At 56.0% G+C, this 18174-nt stretch overlaps 1 long non-coding RNA gene across 1 annotated transcript in view; it reads left to right on the plus strand.

The window, feature by feature from the left end:
• Positions 1-13867, plus strand: part of LOC307195795 — a 176070-nt gene extending 162203 nt beyond the window's left edge. The window contains exon 3 of the long non-coding RNA XR_013830953.1: positions 13593-13867. This is a non-coding gene — a long non-coding RNA (uncharacterized lncRNA). The remainder of the gene's footprint in view (positions 1-13592) is intronic.
• Positions 13868-18174: the final 4307 nt, after the last annotated feature.

The raw sequence follows: 18174 nt of genomic DNA on the forward strand, positions 1-18174 counted from the left end.
TTTACAGACTGCCGGCCGGGGGAGCTCACTGGGTGCCAGGTACCCTTCTAGCCGTGCGGCTGCAGAGATGAGTAAGATTCGGTTCTGGCCCCAAGGACATTATCATTTAGTATGAGAAGCAGATATATAAGCAGAGGCCTTTGGTATAGTGTTATGAGCAAAATAACACAAATATTGAGGCAGTATAATGGTAGCTCAGAGAAAGAATGATTCAACTCTGTTGACAAAGGGCCAAGAGCAAGAAGGCAAGGAGGGCTTCCTGGAGGAGGTGAAGCACGAACTGACATTTGAAGAACAAATCCTCTCCCCAGTGCTGGACAGAGGGTACGATGGCCAAGGCGTGTACAGAGCCAGCCCCGCTGGCAGACCCAAAGGTCGTGGGGCTCCTTTCCATTCAGGAAATACCTGCATTTCCCTTCAAAATGCCCCAGAGAAGTGGCTGGGAACAGCACAGCAGAGCACCAGGTTATTCGATGGCAATGTCAATATGAAAAGTAAGAGCAGCGTTTCAGTATCGGGTCCCGCCAGCCTGCGGTATGCTCTTGCCAAGATAGCCTTGTAAACATCAAATTTCGAGAAAGCGAAGGAAATTATGTTAATCGTATTCCTGAGAGCACTCAAGCAAAAGGGCTGTTTCCCGAAAATATTGACACGGAGAGAAAACCTGTTCGAGTGATCGTCCCTTCGGGCTTCGAGTGTCCCCGCGGGAACCGGCACAGGTCGCCCGGAGGCTGGGTGGGCTGACAGGTGTGGGTGTCGGCAGCCCCGTGCTGGGGCGGGACATGGGGGGCTAGCGGGGAGACTTGGGGTCGGCAAGCCTGGAGGGAAGCACCTCCAAGGTCAGGCCGGGGCCTTGGGGCTGGTGGCCGCTCCCCACCCAGCACCTGGGGGAGCAGTGCAGGGCTGCAAGGGAGGGGGTGTCCTGGGCTCGCGTGCGTGGGTGGGGGCAGCCAGCTCGCCTGGTCCCCTGGGCTTCCTCCCAGCCCCCTCCCCCACCCCTCCACTGCCATGTCCACCAGCCGGCCCCCTCCCCGTGGGCCTGCCTGCTCCGGGGCCAGGGCAGCACCATCTCATCGCTGATTTCCTGGGTCTAGGATGGTGATGGGTATGGAGTGGTTTCCTGCCAGAATTCACTGAAAGCTTTCGATCGGGCGGGTGATTGGCAGCCCATCTAAACTAGAAGAATGAGAAGAGGGACTTCCCTGGCGGTCCAGTGGTTAAGACTCCACGTTTCCGATGCAGGGGGTGCGGGTTCAATCCCTGGTCGGGGAACCAAGATCCCACAGGCCGCAGCGCCAAAAGAAAGAGAGAGAAGAAAGAGCATGTTCCAGAACACAGACCTGTACCATCTGTTGTCCCTGGAGCTGCAGCTCTTGGCCGTGAAGCGTGCAGCTCTGAGGACAGGCTCTGGGGCCCAGACCAGCCACTCCCTGGCTTTGTGACCTAGGATGGGCTTCCCCACCGTGGGGACGTGGAGATGGGGAGGGATCCCCCTTGGGGAGGCTGTGAGAGGGCTTTGCCGTGCCCCTGCACGTGGGGCCTGGGCGAGCACCCACCCAGAGAGGTTCGCAGGCCGGGGCCCATCCTGCCTGCACCAGGCCTCAGCCAGGGCACAGCTGGGCCTTGTCCCGGCTCTGGAGAGTCCTCATGGCCGACGAGAGCTGACTGGAGCTGGCACGGGGCCCCGGGGCAGCACAGGCCCGGGGAACCTATAGGACGGTGCCCGGACAGACGGCCTCCCAGCTGCACCGTCTCTCACCTCTTGCTCCTTGTTCTGTCTGCTTGTCCGTCTGTCCCTGCAGACAGGGCTCCTCTGATGCTCTGAGATGTGGAGAAGAGGGCTGCCCCTGGGCACCCCCCGTCACTGGGTCAGGCCGCTGTTCCCACTCTGCCTGGTAGGGCCGGGGCCAAGGGTCACCGACACAGACGTGTGTCTGACTCACCTCTGGGACAGGCCTCAGAAAAGGGCACCGCTGTGAGCTGGGCCTCACCCCAGAAGAGGTGGGCTACCCATCCGGACGGCGCCCTATTTCTTATGATCGATTGGGACACCTTTATTCCCCCTTTACTTAGGGAAACTGAGGCTCACAAAGGCTAAGGTTACTTTTTGGTTTTAGGGTGATGGGTAATTTTTGTTTCCTTCGTGCTTTTTTTTCTGTATTTCCTAAGCATTCTGCCATGAGCAAATATGGCTTTTACAGAAGCAGAGCTTTATCAAGGTACTTCCTCCTCCATCCCTCGAGGGGTCCTTGGGGGGAGGGGGAGACACTTCAGGAGCACAGACTGGCACTCGTTCTTTGGGGACAGTCCTGTGGAGGTGGCAACAATGGAGACCGGGTGGCGGGCCCCTGTTGAAGGGCTGAGTGCATCTCAGTATGGTCAGGTTCCGTCTAGGTCCCAGCGTTCAGCTGAGGCATTTCTACGGGGAAATCATTATGACTTGTTTAAAAATACTTTCTCCAAACCAATAAAGTGACCAGTATTTATGTCTGGTTAAAAATAGCTTCTTTATTACAAAGGAACTTAAAAAAATTGCGTGAACGTTTTAAGAAATGTACAAAGGAAAGACCTCTGCGGAAGTGGCTATTCACACACTTCTGCAAAGCCCTGAGGACACCTGGATGATTTTGTCTCTGGGATTAGATGTGAAACTGTTGAACGGGAACAAAGGCAGCTAACAAAAGCGTCCCAAGGAAGTCAGCGCAACTGGAAGGAGAGAGGCTCCTGCCGGAAGGAGAGGTGGTCCGGGGCGGGGCTGAGGGGGCGCTCCGTGGGGAGGGGCTGAAGAGGGATGCGGCTTGGTGGGCTGCTTGGTTTCTGCTCCCTGCGCAATTTCCCTGGCATTTCCTCTTCTTCTGGGTCCCCACAGGTGTCTCATCTGAAATGACAGGTGTGCTGGGGGCCCCACCAGGCCTGCGGTGGGCGCTGCTCCTTTTCTGGAATCCACCTGGATTCTGCCTGAGAGGCCGGCTGCTGCCACCTCTGCTGGGCACCTGCGTCCGGGCAGCTCACCAAGCTGGCTGGGGCCCCATGGGCGCTCCAGGGCCCTTAGGCTGTGAGAACCAGGGGATGCTGGCACGGGGGAGCAGAGATGCAGGGAGATGGCTTTTCTGCTTCTCCGTCCCTTTCCTCGCCCCACCCTAGGACTCCTGTCTCGGTCTGTGAGATGAACTTGAACGGCAACGTCATCGGACTCTCCTCAGCGTGAGCCCTCTCCCTGGGGGCGGCTCAGTTCCGCCTGCAAACAGAACTAGGCAGCCCCACGCGCCCAGATGCGTCTGAATCCCTGGCCAGCTCGGCCGTGGACCCCTGGCGCTGTGCTGGGCGTCTGGGCTCTGACGGGGCTGCCCCGCCTCTGCGATCCCCGTTCCACGCACATCCAAGGCCCATCAGTGTTCACTGAGTGCCTGCTGTACGTGGGCCCTGCCTCTGTCACTTTTACTTTCCCTGCCTCAACCTTACTCTCACGATAGAGCTTACGTTTTCATTCTCGGAGAACTAAGGTTCAGAGTGATTAATCAGTTATCAAGCTTGTGGCCTGAGAATCAGAATCTCAATCCAGTGGCCACCCCAGACCTCCCGAGCCCTTTCTCTCCATCACCGTCCCTTCCCAGGAGTCGGCACCACCAGGCCCCCGCGCCCACCAACCTGAGACTCGGGGTCCCTCTGGACCCCTCCTCCCCCCTCCCCCTCACGCACAGCCACCGGCAGGTCCCATTGGCTCTACCTGCCAAGGGCGCTTCCGTCCACTCAAGCCTACCCCGTTCCCACCTCCACCTGACCCGCGCGGCGTCAGCCCTCCTCAGCAGCGTCTAGTCTTTGGAACCATCACTCTGTTTCTGCTTATCAGGGCGACCCTTTAACGACATCAATGAGATCCTGCCACGTCTCTGCCCGTTACCCCAGGACGGCACGTGGGCCCCCGGTCCTCCTGGCTCTGTTGCTCAGCTGCTGGGGACTCCGCGCTGAGCCCCAAACACCCCAAGTGTTCTCCTCTGCCGCTCCTTCCTAGAATTTGCTTTACCCGGCTTATCACACAGCAGTGCCATTGTTATCCGTGTGCCCAGAGCAGCTGTCCCCTCCCAGAGGCCGTCCTGACCACATTGTTCTCAGTCTCCACTGCCTGCCCTCCTTACTCCCCACCCCTAGGCCCCGCCCCCATCCTCTCTGGGTACTCGAAGCCTCTTCCTTGCAAATTTCAAAACCACAGCTCAAAGAGGCTTGAGGGAAATGGGAATCATCAGCTCCCGTAACTGGGGAGCCAGAGGAGGGCTGGTTCGAAGTGGGCCGCACGAAGGGACTCACCGGAACGCCCCTCTCCTCCTGTCGGCTGGGCCCTTGGCGGGGCCCGACTTCCTCCTGTGCTGGGGCAGGGGGTGCGGGGGGCTCCCTCCAAGTGCTCAGGACCAGAGATCTCATGGCTTCAGGCTTGCATTGCCCCTGACTAGCAGCTGATGTAGAAAGTGACTCTTTTCCTGCTCTCCTGAGGAAAGGCCCCGGGAGGAGCCGCCTGGCCTGTTTGTCCTGGAGCGGAGCCTCAGCATGAAGGGAGGCTGCGCTCCGACCGTCCATACCGAGGTGTGCGCCCACCCCAGAGCCGAGCACGCAGCCCCCGATCTGCTCGGACTGAGGGTGCAGGAGGGATGGGTCTCTAAAGGGCAGAGTGTGACGAGGCTGACAAACTGGTGCTGGGCTGGCAGGGGCTGTGGACACGCACAACACCCGGCCTCAGGTCGGCTCTGCTCATCCTCTGCACAGACACAGCAGTCTGCCGTTTCCCCTTGGCTTGTGTATTTGTTACCGTGTATCTCCCCACTGGAACATAAGTGCCACAGAACAGGGCTTGAGCTGATTTTGAAGCATTGCAGTATGCGGTTGACAACAAATGCTTGTTGAATGAATGAATGATGGAAGAAATGTGACAGCAGGACAGGGATTCGGGCTCCAGTGCCTCCTCCTCGCTCCACTGCATCTCACGTCTCAGGTCTCAAGTTCCCCTGAATCAGATTCTCCCTCTGAGCGTGCAGGTACCTTAAAGGTGCCTGCGTGTCCTGGTGTCAGTGACCACGGGCTTGCCGTTGGTCTGAGGGTCACTTTGACCCAAGTCCTCCTCCGTATAAGACGAGCTGCTAGAGACTTGGTCCTCTGTCCTTACCGCGTAGATCGATGTCGAACCCTGAGGTTGCCGGTCCACATCGGCATGAATAAAGGGATGGGCTCAGCCCAGGAGTTTAGTCTCATGTTTTTCTTCAGCGACACCTCAAAGCACCACGGAGCCCCTGAATTTATGTACTCACAGTCCCCACTTTACACCCCCCAAAAACACTAGTATTGATTTACCTCTCTCATAAGGCTGCTTGAATATTCATGAAGCTCTTCTCTGCATCATGAAAATACTCATTTCCACCTGTGATTAGACTCAAGGAATCTTCTGTTTCCCCACTTCGGCTGAGCGGCAATGGCAGAGATTTCCGGCTGTTCACAAAATTCCTGTTTTCTTCTTCGCGGGCGCCCGGCGAGATGGGGTTTCCCAGCCTCCCCGGCAATGAGGTGCGGCAGCGGGACTTAAGGTTAGTTCACAGGATGTGAGCACAAGTGCTTGGGCCTGGCCCAAGGAAGGCTCCACGCACGGCCCCATCCTCCCCGCAACACGGAGACGGGCCTGGACAGCCTTGGGGGCCACCTGCTGAAGACGGCAGAGCAGCCCCAGCATGAGACCCCCGACGGCCCTGCCCTCCACGCTCTGTTACGTGGTGGGACGTAACCTTCTGCTGTGTTTGAGCCATCATGCTTCTGGTGGGTTGCTTCATTAAGTAGTTCCTAACTTCACTCCATGATACCAAGTGATCTCTGAAGGAGGCTCCAGTGAAATCGCAATGTTACGATTTTTGCTAAAGAGAAGTGATAAAGAAGTGGCTAAGTGAACGAACAGAAATGTAGAAGGTATATATCAATGGCTTCTTCAGATGCCGACTAGTGGTGAGATGACAATACATATTGTGTCTATGCATTTACTTGTGCAAATAGATCTATATTGTTATGCATATATCAGTGCGTAAAATGATGCACCAGCCCACTTCCAGGTGCTGAAATCTGAGAAGACCCCACTATCAAACACAGTTACCTCAAAAACTAGCACCTTATTCTTGGAAGCTCAGGTTCAGCATTTTTCCAACACAGTTAATTGGAGTAACATCATAAAAGATGATTAAAAACTAAAATAGTTTTATAAAAAGTGGTAAGTGTTAATGTGATAATGAAACAAGCTAATTAAGAATGTTTAAGACCTCCAATTGTAGTTCCTAGTCCCAAAGATTGAAAGAGAGGGAGGGTGGGACCTGAAGGGGCCTGGTGACCTAGTTATTTAGGTCACGTGGGGACAGCCAGGAGCCCCTCCCTCCACTGCCCACGAGTACAACCTGTGAGGGGTCCTATCCTCTGGGATGGCATTGGCTCAGGCCCATGTCTCCTTAAGCCATCCTGAAAGAGATGAAAGGTCCTTTACAACAGTCTCAGGGCCGTGTTCAGATGTCCTGAATATTCCAGTGAATGATAGATTGAGAACAGAGTTCTCTGGAGAAACGGAATCTGTAAAATACATGTCTAAGGAATTGGTTCACACAGTCATGGAGCCCGAGGAGTCCAGTCTGCAGGGTGCGCCGGCAGGCTGAAGACCAGGGGAGCTGATGCTGCAGATGCCGTCCAAGGGCATCTGCTGGAGAATTTGCTCTTGCTCAGGGGAGGGTCAATCGTTTTCTTCTATTTGGGTCTTCACCTGATTGGGTGAGGCCCACCCACACTGGGGAGAGCAATCTGATTTACTCAGTCTGTCAATTTCCATGTTAATCTTATCCAAAAAACACCCTTGTAGAAACAGCCAGAATAATGTTCGACTGAATATCTGGACATGCTTAGCCCAGTCAATTTGACACATAAAAGTAACAGTTTCAAGGGATCAGCAAACTTTTTCAAGAAAGAACCAGACAGTAAAATCCTAGGTTTGCGAGTATGTGGTCTTTGTCTGAATTATTCAGCTTTTCTGTTGTAGGGTGAAAATTGCCACTGACGACACCTAAACAAATGAGCAGGGTCATGTTCCAATAAATTTTTATTTATATAAACAGGCAGAGGGCCAGAGTTTGCCGAGTCCTGACATAGATAAATAACTAACATTAACTGAGCCCTTGGAATGTTCTCTAAGTACTATCCATGCATAACTGATTTAACCCTTTCAATGATCCTCTGAGAAAATGCAGGCATTGGCACAGATGAGTAACCTGCCCGAGGTTATCAGCTGGTTAGTGGTAGAATTAGTCCTCCAATCCAGGCACGATGATCTCTAATCCTCACCCACCAGGATAACCCGACTGCTCCCAGCTGCCCTGTTCTCACAAACAGAGGGTCCAGCGGAGGCTCAGTGCAGAGTGAGGTGTCTGGTCTCCCTTGCTTTTCCCTGTTGCTCTGTGGACCATCCTATGATGGGTGTCTCCATCGAAGTTTCTAGATGTTTCACTTCCCTGGAGCCTTAAGTCAGTAGGTCTAGTAACTTTGTTTCCATAACGATTTCCCTGCATTCGGTGTGGGGGAGAACATTAATCCCTGTTGCGTGTGAGGATGTGACCATCCCTGAGCTTGGACCCCTACATCTAAGTCCACAAGTGCTCACTGAGCTCTCTGTGATGGCATCAACCCCCTTCTTTTCCAGACAGGAAACAGGCTCAGAGTGGATGTAACGTTTTCACGGTCATATTCTTGGTAAGTGGTGCTGCAGGTGTATTTGGCCTAAAGCACGAGAGTCTGCAGGACACATGCTTTCTCCAGGCCCTGTCGTGTGCACTGGGTCGTTAAAATTCATCAGAGCTATAATACGGTTTTACCTCAAGGTCATTGAAGGCTAGTTGGCATTTCAGTTTTACCAATAGCTATTCACATCGCAAAGCAATGACCTTGGTCTTTATTATGATTATTTTCATCAGTACCGCTCAGAAACCAGTGATATGTAGTGAGAGTTATCCATTGTTACACTGGGGAGCGTTACAGCAAACACTGCCACTGGGGATAAGTCATCACCTCCATTTTGGGTCCCAAAATGGCAGAGGAAAAGTTAGGAAAAAATAGATAGAATGTTCCCAGGATTTTATTTTTCAAAACCCAGCCTTAGAACCCAGCTTAGTATTGAGCGACTCTTCCCCAAAGCAAAAGATCTCTGCCATCTGAAGTCTTCAAACTGTCAAAGAGCAAGATGCTGAAACTCCCAGCAGGATCGCTATTCTGACCAGATGTGAATAGAGCCTAAGAAATATGACAGATGCTGGTTTCCATGTAAAAAGCAGGGGCACCTGCGCCCTGGGCTCCTGTCCCCAGTGGATGGAGAATGTGGCAGGAAAAGATGCTCTGTGCATGGACCAGAGGTTATGGAATGAAGCTGCAGGTGTGACCAAGGATGCTGAGGTGGGCAACACAGTTACGTCTCCTGGTACCGTTAACGAACAGACATCTGCCTGGTGTTTCATGGTTCAAGGTGTGAGTTCATCTTCCCTTCCTGGCAAACCAACCCCGTGTACTTTATAGAAAGGACAAGTGAGGGCAGAGGGATGACGCAACTTGTGTGCATCACGCAGACGTTACATTTTTGGCCCCGGATTTGAGCCTGTGTTTGGACAGCAGCTGTGTCATCTTTTCACTGAAACTTTAAGCTCTGTCAGATCTTGTCACCGTCCATGTAAAATTGTCGCCAATGTCAATATGAGCTTTGGGGCCAGAGTCTGAGATAAGTCAGGAAGGTAGAACAGGACCTCCGGGCAGAGCGGCCAGGCTGGCTGTGCTTGTGCTTGGCCGAGGGCCTGGCTGGGATGGGGGGAGCTGAGGCCCACCCAGTGGTCTGTGCGTGGAGGAAGGGGAGGTGGCAAGCCGGCCAAGCCGTGTGACCGCCACATGTCTCCCTGCCCCGAGATACGGGTCCCTCCACGGCACAGGCATCGAGTGCTTGGCTCTGAGATCCAAACCCGGTGTCCAGGGAGCAGATCAAAGCTGACGGTTCCCAGGAGGGATGTGACCCAGGTCTCCGCATTAGAGGGACGCAGGGGGGCGTAAAGCTTCTCCAGGGCCCTCCAGAGCCCCATCCGCTTCCTGGCCCCTCCTCTGGGAGGGCGTCCTCTCTCTCCGGCCGCACTGGGGCAGCTGGGAATGTTACAGACCTTCCTAACGTTTCAAGGTCAGTGAACCCAAATCTACTTCCTTGAAGTTCTCCCTAGACTTGAAGTTTTCACAGCTCACTGCTTCTAGATGTTGTCCCCAGAGCAGTTTGGCCCTGTCACCCTGTCTTCTGCTCCGGGTGAGATGGTCAGGAGAGGAGGCGCGTGGCGGGGATCACAGGAGATTGCGTGCGGATCCCTCCCTGCCACTCCACCGACCCCGGGTTATCAGTAAGATGCGTCAGTGAGCGGCTGTCTCAGCCCAGATGCCCCCAAGTTCTGATGACGTCGTCTGGTTTACAACCTATGAAAACACGCCTTCCTCATTTCCTCAAGGCCCTGCTGGTCTGAACAGCTGAAGTGCTGATGAAAGACCCTGCCTGCTCCTGGCCCGGAAAATACCTCTGTCCTCGCCGTGCCCATCAAGGCCTCAAAATACAGAGAACAGACGCAGGCATTTCCAGCACTGTAACGGGACCCGGGACGTTTCCGTAGGAGGGCTATGGGGTGACCTTCAACCACGTGGCCGTGCGCACAGTGCGGTACCAGTTTCAATAGGCGTGAAAGCAGCCTGGAGTTGCAGTCGGGAGCCACCGTCCCCCCGCGAGGGCTGCTCTCACGGGCTAGTCGCGCATCAGAGGGTCGCCTAGAGCCTCCGTGTTCCAGGGAAGCACAGCGCTATCCTAAGTGCCCATGGTTTGCTGAGAAAGGGAACTCGCAGGTACTTCTGTGCCATTTCTGTGCCAGGTTTGCCACAGGGGCGAGACCCCGGCTCCTGTGGGACCCCAGGGCAAGGGTCTAGGGGTCCAGGGAGGGCTTCACGTGGTGGGAGGTGGGGATGGGGGCTTGGGATAATTGTGTGACCTGAATAATAGCAACCAGGCGGCGGGGACGACGCAGTCTCTTCTCATTATTCACGGCAGTTACGCTCCCGAAAAGTGGGCCCAAGCGCTGAGTCGGTGAACCTGGCCCGTTGCTCTTGGGAGATACAGGGTCCGTGTGTTGGTCAGGGCTCCCCAGAGAAACAGGGCCAGCACGATGTGCATATGCACAGACTGTCTGTGACGGTGGAGGCGGGTGAGTCCTCGGTCTGCAGCATGGCCAGCAGCCTCAGGCCCAGAGCAGAGGGGGCGCTGCAGTTCAAGTCCAAAGGCAGCTGGCCGCAGAACCCCCCCCTTGCTCGGGACGGTCAGGTTTTGTTCAGGTCGGGCCGTCAACTGATGGGACGCGGCCCACCCACCCTGGGCAGGGCAGTTTGCTTCGCTTGCAGTCCACTGGTTTAAATGGGAATCTCATCCAAAAACAGCCTCAGAGAAACACCCAGAATAATGGTTAGCCAGATATCGGGACACCGCAGCCCAGCCCAGTGGACACATACAGTGAACCACCACAGAGTCCTGCCGACGTCTGGTCACAGCAGCTTCATCCACCAAACAGTGCACCACCTTGTTCTCTGTGTTTCTGTTTGAAGATACCCAACTTAATAGACATCACTGAGGCACTAACATTGAACTCGGGGCCAACAGCCCGTAACTCGTGCTGTATGGAAGCTCCTCTGGGAGGCCCAGCACAGCCTTTGTATGCTTAGGACGCTAGACAGCACTGCAGCGTGACGCCTGGGGACCATTTTAGACAGAAAACCACGAACAAGATCACCAAGATGTGAAGAGCGCGGCTCTCAGTAGACCACGAGGAGGACACCTGTTTGCGTGTGAGCTGGACGGAGAAGGCGGGATGTGGTCCTGTCCCAGTGGAGCCAGGGCGGTGGGTCTGGACGTGCACGTGTTTCCCTGCTCTGCGATGTCTGAGGACGCCCACGAAGGCCCCACGAGTGCTGACTGCAGGTCACTAATAGGTCTTGGTGCGCAGGCAGATGTACCAACACGGAATCCCAGACCAGTAAGGACTGACCGCGTATGAAGCTGGGCGGCTGTGCGCCCGCCTGGTGGTGACTCACGATCGGGTGGAGCCGGGGGTGGCCGTGGAGGTGAAGCTGGACAGCGCAGGGCTGGGGACACGCTTGGGGTTAAAGGACTTTCTCCTGAGCCTGGACTGGGGGTTCAGCTATTGGAAGTGATTGAAGAGTTTTGGAAAGCAAGTGGTGATCTGCCTTGCAGTTTTGATGTGTGTAGATGTTTTCATCTATAAAAGTGGATGAAAAGGGGAGGTGCTGGACCTGGGGGGTCCTGATGAAGTCTGCTTCTGGGATCCCAGTGAGAGAAGGTGATGCTCTATGAGGGGGCAGGGGGTGCGGAGCTGGGAGGAGAGTCGGGGGGAGGCCAAGGCCCCGCGGGAGGCTGAGGCCGAGGAGAGGTTCTGTGGTACCCAGGTTCAGGGCTGCATCCCTGGAACAGAACGTGTCTGCAGCCCTGCAACCACGGATCCTGACAGCACCTTCCCCAGGCTTCCTCCACACCCGCGGCAGCAGCTGTGCTTCCTTCCTCCTCTCAGACTTCCCCAGGAGACGCCCCAGCCCCCGCGCTCTTCCTGGACCGTGTGTTCCGCATCCCAGCGTTGCCCCGCACGCCCCGTCTGAAGTGCTGCAGAATCTCCGCAGCTGTCCACAAAAGGGGCCCTCTTCCTTCGGTCTTGGGGGACGATTCCGTTCAGACCTGTCACTCCTGTTTAATAAATCGGGTCCCTCTCCACCAACGATGGTGACGCTCGGTCCCATCCCTGCCCAGAGCTTCCTCGCGGTATTGGAGGGCGGAGGTCATGGCTAAGCAGCCCTTCTGAAGACTCAGCAGACGGGGACAGATCTGAGCAGAGACTCTCTGGGGACTGCAGCCCTGGCCCTTTGTTCACCTCTGAGCTCTGAGCCGCTCTGCATCTTGAAATGAATTACAACCCACCCACAACGAGGTCTGCTTCTTGTCTGCCCTCCATCGGGGCTGAAAGCGTGCTGGTCCCCGTTCCCATCTGTCACTGTCAGCCGGCACCCGAGGACACCACCTTCTCTACGCCAGTTTCATCCTGGGGCCTTTTAAGCTGCTGAGCCCAGTGGAGATACCGACATGTACACTGTAAGGAATAGGTTTTCCATGATCAATTACAGTCAACCGGGTCTCTCTCTTCCCCCAGCGCTTGATCCAAATATTTACAGGGAATTCCGATCAAATGCTCACCGTCCAAATTAGTATTATTTCTTCTGAAAATGCAAGAGTGTTTTCATCCAAAATCAGCTGGTTTTGAGTCAGTCAGCGTATTATGTGGCAAAACACGGTAGAGGTAGGTGACAGGGGACAGCGTGTGATGTGGCTGGTCAGTTACGGAGAGGGCAGCGTCCCAGTGAGCGTCCGCAACCCAGGCCATGCATGGAGTTTATCGAAGTCCCGAGTCGCCTGTCCCACCCTCTGGTCCCTCCTGCGTGGCCGTCACAGAGTCCCCGCCGTGGGGACCTTCCCCCGAGGGGCTCCCCACCCTGGAGGGGGAGGTCGGCCAAGTGCTGTGGGCCTTGGTAGCTAGTTACACTTTTATTACGATCCTCAGGCGACCACTTCCTCGCAGGAGTAAAGAGCAGGGATGGGGGACTCCTAGGCCTCCTGCTGCTCGGACAGCTAAGTGGCTGGGGAGCAGGCGTCCAGGGTGGGCGCAGGATGTGGTCCCTGTCGGGCTGGACGCTGCTGCTGCCACCTCCAGGGCTGTGTGTCCAGACGAGCAGCTCACCTGCGAGCGGCAGGAACAAGAACTCCTGCTCCCCAGAGACCACCAGTCTCTCTTCTCCCCCATTTCCTCCCCTCCCCCACCCTGGGCCCCTCAGCATCCGACATCCTTGGGGATCCCTGAGCCCAGACTGTCTCCTGGGGACCCAGGTCCACGTAAGAATGCGGAGGAATACACGTGTTCTTATTTCTCTCCTAATTAAAATTAACTCAGAAAATGACTTGTTTCTGTCACATCTTTACGGAAACTGGAGTCACATGGCTCATGTCCTGGGACTCTGGCCACATCTCCTGGAGGCTGAAGCTAAGCTCCCCCGGCGTTTGTGTGCCGTCTTCCCGTTTCTTATGTCACATCCTTATCTCACCAGTCCTGTATTTTGCCTAATATTAAAAAAAAACTAATCCCAGTCCAAAGCGATACCATCTGTGGGAATTTGGTCTGGTAGCGAGATGTTTCTGAAAAAAATCTTAAGTAAATTCTATTTATTCTCATTCTCCTGCCTACAGGTCCCCAGTTTAATGCAAGTTTGGGCTGGCTCCGTCCTCTAGGGAAAGGGCTGCTCCCCAGCCCCAGGGGTGAAACAGGTCCTTCCCTTTGCCAGAGGGTATTTTAGACTCAGATTTGTAGCGTGATCTGGCCCAGAGGGGTGGGGCCCCGGAAAGGCTTTCCCTGGAGAGCAAAGAAGATGCTGAGGTACCAGGACCCATTTTCACTTTCTGGATGTTTCATTGACAGAGGCGTCTAGAACGGTTGTGGACTTCTGGCCGTCGTCGAGGGCTGTCCCGGGGGACAGCAGGAAGGCCCTGACCCGTCAGAACACCGTTGAGCTGCTCACACACCCGCCTCCAGGGATCAGCAAGGTAAGTCTGGGATAGAATCTAGAAAACTGTGTTTTTAGCAACCTGCCCTGGGAATTTACATACAGGTTTTTTACCAGCCAAAATATGTGAAACATCGTCTTAAGCCAGCTTGATAAATTGCTTCAAGACGTCGAATATGTTTGGCTCTCAGCCAGGGGCGTTTCTGCCCCGCAGGGGACATTTGGCAACATCCCCGGGTGTGTTTGAGGGACGCTGCTGTCATTTAGTGTGGAGGGACCTGGGACGCTGCTAAACATCTTATAATGCAAAGGGCAGTCCCCACGGGAGTTACCTGCCCGACGTGTCAGCAGCGGGTGGGGAGCCTGGGCTGACAGCCTGGAGGGGCCGTGAGGTCCTTCTGTGAAGCGTGGATGCCTTGAGGATCAGAAAAGAGGAAGGGAGTGAAAGGGAACAGTCTTGGTGAAGCTGGGGACATTCGTGGTCCATTTAATGTCTTGATGAGCGTGTGCCCACCGCTCCTCCCCCAGCAGGGGTGTTGGACGTGAGTCTAGACCTGAGGGTCCTTGAGAAGAGCCTTCATGGGTGGGGGGGCGTATGCGGACACCGTGCTGATCAGGTGTCACTGAGGAAGAACATACTTTGGGCAAATAATTTCGCCAGCTGACCAAGATGAACTGTTTTAAGCATAATTTTTCATTAAAAATAAACAACCTAGCGTACTTTACATTTTCTATATCTTCACAATTAGACTGTGGACCACAGTCTCATGTCTGCAGGGTCATCGCCAGCACCGATTTATCACATTTTGCACAACAATGCCTTCGGGAAACTTGCTCTAAATTAAACTAGTCACTCCCTCCGTCGCCTCCCAGAAGCGGAAATTCTGAAGTTCGTGTACCTTTTTCTTCTGCAGTTTCCACTGTAGTGGCCAGGCCTGCTGCAGGTCCTCCTGTGGTTTGAGTTCTCTCCTGCGGATGCAGCCGCGGCACTCAAGGCCGCTCAGAGCACCAGAAGTGCTCGCCCGCCGCAGGCCCTCGGGGCAAGGCCAGGTCCAAGCCCCAGGCCGACGGCCGCAGGCTGGACAGAGCGGGATGCCGAGGAGATAGCTCTGGAGGGATGGGCCTGAGGGAGTGAGGGGACTGGGCAGTTACCGCAGATATGGGCGTGTAGTTCCCATTTTTCTTTAGGACTGACAGCATGGTAGGTCCAGTTAGTTTAATAACCGGACATAAATAGGGTGTTGGGACATAAATATCCTTGACTTTGGCGTGAGAGTTACTTCTCTTTGATCCTGTCTAGTAAAATGAATGAATTGCTGTTGCCATGTTTTTTCTAGCTGTTTCAAAGCCTGTGATGTGCACACAGACTTGCACCTGCCGCGTGGTCCACCATCGGGAGGGCCCTCAGGTGAGCGTGAGTCAGTGAGTTGCAGCGGGAACCCCCTAAACACGGAGCCTCGCGTCTGCTCTGTTGGTGCGTCAGCTGCCACTGTGGACCAAGGCTCAGACCTGAGAGGCTCACCAACACGGGGTGAGCAGGGCACGTCGGCCAAAGCAAACCCGTGGTCGTGCCCAGGACTGGGGCAGGGAGAGACTCCCCTCCCGCGGAGGGGCGAGGTGGAGTGAAGGCTCACTGAACAACAATATAACTTGCTTTCACTCTCCTTAGTGCTATACTTTAGGTGGAAATGTCAGGGGCTTCACGTGGTGATTTTGGGAACACGGGGAAACGTCGGGATGCTAGGTGTCTCTGGGTGTGGAGAAAATATGAATGACCAGTGAAAGGTGAGCATTTTCCTGGTAATCACGACTCAAGCAGACCATATGCTTACACTTTGTTCTAATTGGGGTTAAGGAAACACCAGATTTTTCGTGGGTTTTGATGGGAGGAAAGAAGGAGTGGTTTCTAGGCAATGAGGATGTGGCCCCTCGCTTTGCCTGTCGTGGTTCACGTTCTCTCCGGGTCTTCCTGGTCCTTCCTCATCCTGGCGGAAGAGACACTGGAGCAGGTGCCTTTGCACCGCAGGCTCTGGGTCCCGTTCTGGTCAAGGAGGCGCACGGGGACCCGCTGGCTCTGCTACCAGGCTGCCCCGGGCACCGTGCCTCTGCCTGCCCTCTCCCCCCCCCCACCCCCAGCTATAAAGGAGGGAAGTGACCTACAGGGCAGGGGGCAGCCCCCAAGGATTCGGAACTCTGCATTGGCCGGGCGCCGAGCGGAAAGAAAGGGTGACTTGGACAGTGGCCGAGCACAGAGCTGCCCTCGCGTTGTTGGTGCGTCTCCCCCAGGCCTCCCCGGAATCTCAGGGGACCTCACACAGGTGCACGTGAGAGCCTGTGACTGTCACACACCCTCTTCCCTCCTCTTTGTCCTGAGAGCCTCCAGCTGGAGTGTGTGTGGCCCCTGCCCTGTGCTCAGCAGTGGGTTTTGCGGTTACCTTGTGAACTCGGGGTGCCGGTCCAGCATTTAGATTTTATTGTGTGTGGGTCACCTTGTGTACGGAGCATCTCACTGATTCGAATCCATCGATCAGTGCATATCACATAGGAGCTATTCTGAAGAGCACCGCCAGCCGCCCCGTGACAGCCGCACTGGGCCTGGAATTAAGAGGCTGTCAGGAGGGATTAGAGCCCGAGTCCAGCTTTCCCTGGACCGGCTGTGTGCCTTCGAGGAATCACATGGTCTGGCTCAGGCTTTGTTTTCTTGGTACAAAATCCAGATACAAACGTACTCTGGTCTCTCGGGGCAGCCGTGAAGATCCGAGGAGATAGCGGGCATGGGCGGAAGGGACGGCCCGTGGCCAGTGGCACTGCCACGTTGCAGGGCAGTTCTAATACTCGGGACCCCGGCTTCGGGGTTCAAACACTGAATGGGCGCCGACCTCCCTCCTTCCCTCCCACCCCAGTGAAACAGCTGCATGTATAGAGCCCGGCGGCCTTTGCTAAGGCTTTTGCCAGGTGTTCTTAAAGCACCTCCTTGCTCAGGAAACCTTAAAGGGAGTGGGCACGTGAGGCAAGGACGAGGGGAGATGGTGATGGGAATCTTGCTTCCGGCACCGATTCGCTTAGCGAGTCCTTTCCCACGGAAGCTGAGCCCCAGCCAGGTCACGTCTGAGTGACGGCAGAGCCTGTGTTGGAGAGTCTCCTTCGTGGCGTTCCATTACGTCAAGGAGCACGTGCTTGGCCCGTTTCTGATGTTGATGGGAGCATCTAAACACCCACTCGTGGGCCGGTTAAGAATACCTGCAGGTAACGCCTTTGGGATGGACAGCAGGCTGGGTGCGGCCTGTGCACCTCTGACCGTCCTGTGCCGCCCTGGGTTCCAAGCTCCAATCCGCGGATCAGCTCTGCTCGCAGTCTGTGCGTTTCTTAGGGGGCTCCTGGGAGCACGTCTCCATCCGATGGGGACCCTCCAGCAGAGCTGCCCTGCACGGTCCCGCCCCTGCCCTCCGGCACCCATGGTGCTGCCGACTGAGGGTGGCAGGCTGTCCTTTGAGTCCACACTTGCCTGGCTCCGCCTGCCTCCAGAAACACACGGTTCTAGGCCTGAGGGGAGCTTTTCTGTGGGGTGGGTGTCCTGTCAGGAGGTGACGGTCAGGCTGGTTCTGGAAGACTGAATAGACGTGTTTTCCATCGGGAGGAGGGGACCAGATTTTGGCAACCGACCAGGGCAGGTGCAAAAGCACAGCTGGGCTAACGCCACAGTGATGGGGATGGAGGTGGAGGCGATGAGATACAAACACACGGGCCACGCGGAGGGGCGCGGGCGCTTCCTGAGCGTGATGGGGGCTGACGGGGCCCATGAGACTCCTGGGACAAGGGGCTCAGTGTCTGAGGCCCTGCTCCTCGGGGACCTGGACACTCTCTGTAGAGCTGGGTGCAGAACCACCCACTGTGCTTCCCAGCTGACCTTCTGGAAGGCAGCCCACCTGCCCGGCTGGGGACAGAGGCCACCTCAGGGCAGGCGGGACCCCAGGGGCCAGGGCTGGTGTCCCTGCGTTCAGGGCTTAGGTAGCGCCAAGGGCTGCTTTCGTCAGCAGGTGTTTCCCAGACGAGGTGAGCCTGGCCGGCCGGCGGGGGCATGTGGGGTCCCTCAGGGCTGGAGCGCAACCTCCAGATGGCCCGAGAAGGGCAGAGGGTGGTGGGAAGGTGCTGCCCGAAGGGACGAGGAACGTCTTGGAGGCCGAGCCCGGGCCGGTGGGGGGGGGGGGGGCGGGCTCCTGTCTGCTGAGCCCCTGGGTGGAGATGCACCATCTCCCGGCCCCCTTGTCCCCTCGTCCCCCTCCATCCGTCCTGTCCCTCGTCACTAGCCGCCTCCCTCTTCCCCCCAGGCCCTGCCGGCGAGCAGGTCTCGGCACAGAGCCCTCCCGCCGGCGGGGCCGCACGTGCAGGTCCACTGTCGGAGCGTGCGGTGTGGTTGCTGATACTTAGAGCAGGTCTCTGGCTCGTCGCTTCCACGGGGCCGTTAGTCCAGGCGTGTGGCTCCAGGGCGCCGGCCCC

Source organism: Stenella coeruleoalba (genome assembly GCF_951394435.1).
Source record: "Stenella coeruleoalba genome assembly, chromosome: 13".
NCBI classification, from domain to species: domain Eukaryota; kingdom Metazoa; phylum Chordata; class Mammalia; order Artiodactyla; family Delphinidae; genus Stenella; species Stenella coeruleoalba.